The sequence below is a fragment of the Durio zibethinus genome, chromosome 3 (assembly GCF_047325235.1).
Source record: "Durio zibethinus cultivar Kanyao isolate XHJ-2024 chromosome 3, ASM4732523v1, whole genome shotgun sequence".
NCBI classification, from domain to species: Eukaryota; Viridiplantae; Streptophyta; class Magnoliopsida; order Malvales; family Malvaceae; genus Durio; species Durio zibethinus.
The window spans coordinates 33140456-33150179 of record NC_143164.1 but is presented as its reverse complement, the minus strand read 5'-3'; the positions used below and the strand labels follow the sequence as shown (position 1 = coordinate 33150179).

The 9724-nt window shown below is 32.5% G+C and overlaps 1 pseudogene across 1 annotated transcript; it reads right to left on the bottom strand.

Moving 5' to 3' along the window:
* Positions 1 to 2720: 2720 nt before the first annotated feature.
* On the bottom strand, positions 2721 to 8519 carry LOC111283427 (zinc finger CCCH domain-containing protein 32-like; annotated as a pseudogene). The gene is made up of 7 exons (XR_016341008.1): positions 8178 to 8519; positions 7896 to 8038; positions 6822 to 6884; positions 6571 to 6690; positions 6174 to 6464; positions 5773 to 6090; positions 2721 to 3759 (listed from the first exon to the last, which is right to left on the bottom strand). The product of XR_016341008.1 is annotated as a zinc finger CCCH domain-containing protein 32-like (transcript).
* Between the last annotated feature and the right edge of the window lie 1205 nt (positions 8520 to 9724).

The following is a 9724-nucleotide window of genomic DNA, read 5'->3' as shown; positions in this document are numbered from 1 at the left end:
AATTCAAATGCTAACTTTAGTGAGATTTATTCAGTATAAATTTTTCTCTGAAATTTTTTTGCAATCCAAATTTCAATCCACTACCCATCCAAATAGACCCTAAGTAAACTTAGTGCAAACACCCCTTAGGCCCTTCCATTTAGTTGCATTTTGGGTACATGATAGACTAGAAGAGGAAATTAGTTAACTTTTGCTGAATAAAAATTGAGATAGTGAGAACATTAGGTAGGGAGAATCCAAGAAAAGTGGCTTGTTTCTTATGAGAACAACTCAAGACTCAATTAAAAAATAAATAAATAAAGTTGTGTCGTAATGATTTTTCGTTCGGAAAACTCAATCGCTAAATTTGAAGAAATTTATGAAATTGCCATCAATCATTTTTTATAGGTGTGATTGGTCACTTAAAAGATCATCTTTTAATAAAAATCTCAAAATTAGTTAACATTTACTAAAAGATGTTTTGGTTTATGAAATTTGGATCGAGTCTAAGAGTATAATTATGAATGAAAAAGGTATTAACACATCGACATTGCTTATTCAAAAAATAGTATTAATTAAACATGAATTATCCATTTACCTTGATAATACGATTTTTTTTATATTTAAAATTAATTTCTTAAAATTTATTTATGAAAAACATTTTTATTATTTTTATAAAAATTTATTATTTTCACATTGTATAAATTTTTCAACGCCTTGATGAAATTTATAAAAGATTTCTTCATTTATGAAATTTTTGAAAAAAAATTGTTCATAAAATTTTCAAAAATTTCATCCGACAATTTTTTTTTATTTACAAACATGTATGATTTACACAATTATAAGCTAATTAAAAAATGTTAATTCTTATTTTTATTTATTTTTACTTTTTTAATTATTATAATTTTTTTATGAAATTGATTTTAAAATTATTCCAACTCTTTGATGAAATTTAAAATTCATTTCTCTTGGTAATAATTAAGAAAAATAAGATTTTTTCAATTTTCCTTAAAATCCTCACTCAAGAGATTTAATCAAATAAATACTTAATTAATTTTGTTATTTTTATTATTTTATTTTATCACTTTTCATCATTGTTTTCATTTATTTCTTTTTATTATTTTAACAAACCATTATTTAGTAAAAATAAATTTTTTAAATTATCTCAACTCTCTAATGAAATTCAAAAAATATTTTTACTTGTAATAATTTTTAAAAAACTGAATTCTTTTAATTTTCTTTAAAAATTATATTTTAAAAAAGTTATTTAAACAATTCATTAATTTTTTATTTATTATTTTAAAGTTTTTATTCTTAACAAAATAACTTCTTGTATGATCCCAGCATTAAAAGATTCAATCTTCCTTAATAATTATATTTTAAAATTTTGTTTATTTTTTTTTCTAAATTTTAGTAAACCTACTGTTTATTTTAATTTTTATTCTTTTTTATTATTTATTTTTCAAAATAATAATAATAATAATAATAATAATAATAATAACACAAAAAATAAGTAAAAAAATAACAACAAAACAAAAATAATTAAATCAAATCAAAAAATGAAAAGAAAAAGAAAAGAAAAATAAGGCAACACATGGATCTGGAGCAGGTCAGATGCGGTCATAAAGTCTAAACAGCATCATTTTGAACTACCAATAAAATGCCCAAATTTTTTTTAATTTTTCTTTTCTTCCTCTCTCTACCCTAAAATTTCTCTCTCTAAACTTTTCTCCTCTCGTGGATCATCGTAGAAACCAGTTTCTAGCCAATCGCCACTATGCCATTGTCGAAAAATTTCAACCAATATTGAAAAATTCAAAAATTTTTTAGATTCCAACCAAATTTTTAGATTTCAGTGATTGAAATTTTCAATTAATGCCGAAAAATTAAAAAAAATTTCAGATTTTGGTTTAGCCAAAAAAATTTTTAAAAAGTCTCAAAAAATCCCAAGACACCTCTCTCAATCTCTTAAACACGTTTCTCTACTTGGTTTTTCAAAAAAAAAAAAAAAATCTTAAATAGCTTGGATCAGAAATTTTGTTTTCAACTTGAGGCTTTTTTTTTTTTCTTGTTGATTCCCCGAAAAGGGATGTATTAGATTTTTTTGTTATTTTTGTGGGTGAGTTATAGAATGGTAGTGTTTTTTTTTTTCAAAATCTTCTCTGTCTAAAAAAATTCTTTCTATGCCGTCAATAAATTGAAAACTCAATTTATAGAGCTTTGGGAGCCTTCAAATCCCAAGCTTTAAGGGATTAACAAAGACTTTTGGGGCATCTATGGTTATTTTTGTTACCGGATTTGGCGCTAAGCAAAGGTTGGATGTTGGGGTTCTGAAATTTCGGCTGCAAATTCAGGCAGGGAGGCTGACTATAAATGCACCAAGGCTTCGGGGGAATGAAGAAGAAAAACAAGGTGATGGCAGAAGGAACAAAGAAAACGAAGATAAGACAAAAGAAATTAAAAATATAATAACAACGGTAATTGAAAATGAAAATAAAATAAAATGATACAGTTCAAAATAACCTGATAAACTCAATTAAGTTAATTAATCGGACCTAATAAAATCGAAAATGGATTCGAATTTATTTTGACATAAAGCTTTACGTCCAAGACAAAATGGTGGCGTCCATAAAGTGAAAAATAAGTAGCGTTCAAAAAGATTTGGCACCTAACGTACATCACCCAAAGCTTTGTTGCCATAAGATGTCTGGAGACGCTTTTGTAAAATCTTTCGCCGCAAATACAAAGGACAAACACAATAAGCCATATATATCAACCAGTCCAAAACAGGCAGGGTATCAGGAACATTGGTAAAAGATACAAAATTACAAATTCATTGTTGATGTTCGAAGTTCAATCCATAGCCTGGATTCTACAGCTATTCTAACCAATAATCACAAAGTGATTCTTGAGGTCCATATATGTAAACAGGAGCAGAAATAAACAGCAGCGTAGTCTTTAAAATCAAGTGATAAAAAGCATGGAGAAGATTTGAAGTCATTCAAGGAACTGGAAATCCTCTTCAAGTCTTCATTGCAAATAGACTAGCATACAAGAAATCAAGTTGAAAGGACAGCGACAGGCTAACCTGATATAATGGCTTCTGTTGTGATTATTTGGAAGAGAGTAATAGTTCATACTCTGTTTGCTACATACGCTTATTGCAGATAATATTGACGGTAATAAAAACACAAGCTAGGCATATAATACGATCGGTCCTATTGTGAGGTAAGGCAGATTGGTTGATAACCCTTGCTGCTGAGAAATGTAACTTTGCACAAGTGACTATAACTTACTGAGAACTATTAACAGAAAACATATCGAGGTTGGTGAAACCACATCTGCAAGATAATGAAGAATGGCTCTAGCATTTTACATCAACTTGAGCAATGAACCTCACCACCCTGTCTTGTGCTTCTGCTACTGCTTTAAAGTAACAGAACTCTGACTTGAAAGCTGCAAATCAGAAGGGGGAACAGAACCTGTCTGTGAAAAAATCAAACCAACTGAACTACCAGATGTGCTTGCAGAAGAAGGAATTCTGCTCAAATAAGAATCCTTCTTAGACCCAGAAATCAGCTCAGGCCGCAATTCAGAAGAAGAGGAAGAAGGAGCCAAGGTAGCCAATAAAGAACCAACCAGAAAGGGAGTAACTGGCATATCAATGAGAGATGAAGCTGACGGACTATATCTCATTGTTGACATTGGATGATCAAATTTGCATGTGGACCCAAACTTGCAGTGCCCATTCTGCAAGTAGAAAGAACAAGACTGCACCCCCTGTTTACAGAAAATAAACTGTCAAGGTAATACACTAGCTGGCCAAGATAGCAATGCTAAAGCTGAACAAATAAAGGAAGAAAAGAAAACAAAATAGAAAATATCAAAGCCGAAATTGAATATATTTTCCACAATAAATTGTCACTAATAATTATCCTTTCCTGACCCACACCCACAGAGACACGTTATTGGCATGGTGAATTCAGGAAGAAATTGGCATCTAAACAATCTATGAGACTATCCCCATTTCCCTATAATAAACCAGGAACGAGATAATAGCAAAAACGAGAATTTACAAAAGCTAGACTATCCAAAATTCCACCAGACAATTAGAACAGCAGCAATGGATTAAAACATGAAAGCAATATAAGAAGCAAATGATGCCATGGCAAAAACCTCATTCCCCGTATTAAATAGTAGAGTTACTAAACAATACAATCGCACATAATTGCTATAATAAAATTTAGATATGTGATCACTATGGTCATGGTCAATCAGAAATTAGGAGGATGAGATAGCTACAGAAAGAACTTGCAAATGTTGATCTGGAATAGCATTCTTATAACTGTATATCCATTAAAACACTACCACTTGAAGTGAAGTCTATAACTCAAAAAGTATATCATCATGCTAGAATTGCTTTAAGGCAAATAAAATAATTCAAGAAGAGGCACAATTATTTTGCATCAAAACATAAAACATTTTCAATTGACTAGATAACAAACATTACCTGCTAAAGTTAAAGATCAAAGCATATATTATTAAAAAAATATAACAAGTTGATGAATTACTATCACTCCATTGTAGATTTACATAAAGTTCGATGAAAATTAGATCATGCAGTATATACTCGATCTGTCCTAGCTAACCAAGACTCACATTACAAGAAATGTAAAGGAGAAAGAAAAACCAGATTAAAAACACATACACATCATCATATACAAGCATGCATGTTTCTCAATCAGGCCAAGTTCCCAAAAGTGGTTGAGAGGGTGGCTTATCAAAGCCAGCACTGGATTAGAAAGGGTACAATTACGGACCTTAGCATATAAAGCTAAAGGTGGCTATGAAATCAAATGCAAGTGTTTTTTAACCAAAAACATAACTAAAATTAAAAAGAACATTAATGAAGACCCTGACTGTGTGTCATTTCACAGGGAACATTGCTAGTTAGATTGCCTATTTGAATAAAACCCCCAATTGATACAAAAATGATATGCTGCTCTCCACCATAAATCTGTGGAATCTTTCTAATCATATCTTATCACGACAAGAATATTAAAAAGTTAAACCTTGAGAAGCCTCAACTAAATTGCTCCGTTATACACCTTCACTAGAGACCAAATCTAATATCACCAATCATCAAAGTTACTAACATCAAATGGTAAGTTATAACCACACCATACATTCTCCTCAAACTATATTGCTCTGAACACAATATTCATTATGACGCTCTGACCGACCTAAGCCATCTAGTAAGCAACAATTTGACTCCAGTGTCCTGAAGCCAGCAAAAACCATTCAATATCAGATTATTGGCAGGATGAAAACTATAAAGCTGTCAAACATGCATGACGAAATCTAAAATCCATTAAAGATGACCATTACTGAAGCCCTCTCAATGCTACACTGAAGCATTGAACTCTTATAAAATGAAGCACACAAACTCTATATTTTAGAAAAAGTTCCTCTAAAAGAAAAAGTAAATTTAATTAAGAGGGAAGGGCCAAAAGGCCATCACTTTCTTTCCCCTCTAAGGAACAAAAACTTCAAAATACATAGCAGATAAACTAAAAGACAGAATTTTGGACTTACAGGAAAATCATAGTCAATAGAGGTATTCAAAACATATTAACCTAACAAACTTAATTTATACTGCAAGATCTTGAAGTCGAGATCTCCCTAAAGCCCACTCTAAATAAGAGTAATTATCATAACAGAATGTCATCTTGAACAGAAGAACACTAGATAAAGGATGAAATAAAGACAAAGTGACTGCAAATGTTTACATACTGGACGTAACGGAAATCCCAGTGGGCTGAGGATGCAATTTGTTAGGGGCACAACCCTGTCTCTAGGATGATGATACCTACAAGATGATCCAAATTTACAGTCGCCAGTCCTCAAGTAGTATTGGCATTCAGGTTCACCGGGTCTCTCTGGAAATATTTGTTCCTTCTGGTTACTGCTCGAAAGGCCAGTAGAAGAAGGCAAGGAGGGATAAGGTCCTGCATGTGAAGGTGTTGAAGAAGATAGCTGCGTTAGTCCATAGAGAGAAGTTGCTCCAACAGCAGGTTGTGCACCAGGAGAGAGTACTGGGCTTACAGGCGCCTGCACCAAGTAAGCCAAAAACAGCTTCAGGAATTTCATATAGTTTTGGCATTATCTTAATGCAACTATGCTGATCATCCTACCGAGTAGTGACTCCAACCCTGAATGGGAACCACTCCTGGGGAAAACAGTACAGGACCATAGGCCCCTTGAACATATGAACCAGGTAATAGTGAAGGCCTTGCCACTCTTACACTGGTAGATGCCCCCTCATACTGTTCAGGTATAGGGACTGAAGGAGACTGCACCGGCTGATAAAATTGAGGTGCAGATGCTGGCATTGATGTGCCAGCTAGTTGAGGATGATGGAATTTACAAGTAATACCAAATTTGCACTGCCCCGTTTTCAAATAGTAGGAGCATTCATTCTCACCCTGTTAATGGATGCACATCAAATTGGTGTCTAGATGTTTTAAGAATCCTCAAAACAGATAAATAAAAATAAAGGAAAAAGAAAACAAGAAAGGAGATCATCCAAACCGGTCGTAATGGATATCCATATATATTCAATGGAACATGGCTAAAGGATCCACCTCCATGTTTGGGATGGTGGAACTTACAGGATGCACCAAATTTACAGGTCCCAGTTTTTAAATAAAACTGCATACATTCAAAAAGAAAGGCACAAGTTAAAAAAAGAAAGAAAAGATCTTTGCAGCATTAATTAGCATAGGAGTTTACTCATTAAAAATCAATTTTGTATTTTTCTATAAACTAATTTATTCTTTTACCTGACATGCGGGTTCCCCTAGTCGTTCAGGATACTCACCTGTAGCTCTTACAGCAGCCACAACCTAATTGGCATCACAACCAAATAAATATGAGTGACTGAACTCACACAAAAGAATTAAAGCTGAGCACAAGAAAATCTTGCCTCAGTTTAAAACCAAAGACTAACGAAACAACCTAAGTAAATTCTCTTACATCGTCCTATTCTATCAAGAACTATCCTCCATTCATTTTTATCAAGAAATGAAGCCGGCAAATAACTTACTTGAATCACGGAATTCTCTTTCCTGTGCAACAAATAAAGAAGACTTGAGGTTCAGCTTTTAAATTGAGGTGGGTCCAAAAGAAGGAAATCTCTACAATTTACAGTCCTCTTCGTTTGCCTCACTTACCCATAGATTAAAAAAAATATATCTTTTGGATAAAATATGTGGAATAAACATCTACCAACTTGCCTAGTCATCTGACCATTTGGTATGAAATAGATTGTAAGACAAGGGCCAACAGAATGACCAGTGTTAGGGAAGACACTGAAGAAATACACAGACTTAAGTTTCAATTCATTTAAATCATGTAAATCCATAACAGAGGATGTCAAGCATAACTTCTAAATTGTAGTGCTCAGCCTCTATTTGGAGGGAAATAAAACATTAAAAAGGTTGTTTCCATCAGAGCCTCTATGCATTATAAGCAACAAATATATAAATATATATGAATGAAATTATCCGGAAAAAATAATTACTAATGATAATGACAACCATATAAGAGTTTTCTTTCATTATTGCAGTACATATATAGATTATAGCAGGGAAAGGTCGTTTCACTTAGGCGCGAGTATTATCAAAATGTACCCTGATACGTTCCATGTTCCTAGTGCATTTTGTACTTTCCATCTTGTTCCTAATATTAAGTTCACTTAGTTACACTCCACTATCACCAAGTAAAAGTAATATTCTACATTAATGAATATTCATTTCACATTAATCAAAATCATTTCAATGCTGAACCAAACATCGAATACAAAATTAAATAAAGGAAAACCATACTTATATAAGTAAAATGATGGAGAAATTTACCGCAGCACGGTTGCGAGGATGATTGTAACGGCACCTATTACCGTATCCACAACACCCGGTTCGCATGTAGTAAACACAGTCAGTTACCCCGGGTCGTTCAGGGTACGATTCGTTGCCACTCAACGACAATTGCCACATCGATTCTGTATTACACCAAACAAATATGAATAAAAAACTTAATTCACTCGCCACAATATAAAAACCCTAAAGCCTTATCATAGAGACATCGTCACAATGAGAGTAGAAAACCGGAAAAATGTAAATTAAGTGAACAGAAAATACCTTCCGGGCCGGTTCCGGGACCAGCGGGGCTCCATTCGGCCTGGAGAATAGATTGAGACCCATTACGACCCGGGTTGCGACCGTACAACTCCATCCAAAGGGGTTTTGTTTAGGGGGCGTGGTCTGTACAGCAGTACCTCACCGACTTTGCAGAAAAAAATTTTAAAAAAAGGAAAAAAATGGAAGGTCCACAGAGAAGTTTGTAATATTCTAGATGATCGGAGAGAGCTCGATCGAGAGTGGAAATTTACCAAGAAGAAGAGAGAGATTCTTTCACTGTAATTGAGCTTCTGTTTTTTTCTCTCTCTTCTCTCTCTCTCTAATACCGTTCGGTCTGAGTTCGGGGGCTCTTTTGAGTTCTGCTTTATTTATTTATTTTTTTTTTCCTCTTGTTTTTTCTCTCCAGATTTGATTTTTTTTTTTTTTAATTTTGTTTGTTTCCGTACCCGCCAATTAAAGCGCACCTGGAAAATTGGTAAAATCTTTGCGTAATTGTTTAAACCCCGAGTTTTGGACATAACACGGGTAACCGACACTGGTTGTAACCGAAATTACCGTGTAACCCTCGTACTTTGTTCGGGCATCTTTGTACTTTTAGCTGGCTTGTATGTGACACAAGGGGGCTTTCCCGAAGCAACTGCTAAAGGCTTATGTCTAAAGCGGACAAATTTGTCATTTCGACTAAAAAGTGTACGATTTTTACAATTTATTGGGGAGGCTCTGGTTCTCTTGACCGGAGAATAGTCACGAGAAAGAGAGCTTTCATAAGGGAGGCTATAGGCTTGGGTCCAAAGTTAGGGTTCCTTTTTATTTTTTTAGGGCTTTTGTTTTGTTTGAAAAATTAATTGAAATAATTTATGAAAATAATTTTTATAAATTTATTAAATTTAATATATATAATTTTATTTGGATAATTTCGGAGAATGAATATATTGAATTAAATTCAAATTTATAAAACGTTATTGCTCAAAAAAATTAATTAAATTTAAAGTTTAAATTGTTGCATAAACATTTGATGAGATTTATTTAACTCATTTCTCTTTATTGAGTTATCATAGGGAATGTGACAAGAATAGAATACTATTTCTTAACGACCACGAGAAGCAATCTTATTTACTTTTGATAAAAAATTATAATTTTTTGTTTTTATTTTTTTATAAATAATAAAAAAATTTATTAAACAGAAATTTAGAATTTGAATGCAATTAGTAATTGATTTACTAAAAAGCCAAACTCTTTTTTAATCATGTGACATAAGAGATTTTGATGTGTAGTACTAGACCATGTTGAAATCGCGTCTACCAGAACAATGATAAGAGGAGTAATTTCATGCAACTTTCCTGAGAAGAATATTTTATGATTTATTTGGATTAAAATCGGATTTATTTGTTAAAATCCAAATAGCTAATCTCTTTTGCAATGCACATCAAAATCCTTTTTGTATAAAAGAAATCATAATTTAAAAATAAAAAAAAAAGTAATAAATGCTTAAATTTGATTTCATCACTAAAAAGCTTTGCTTGGTAGAAAAGGAAAAAAACAAGGAT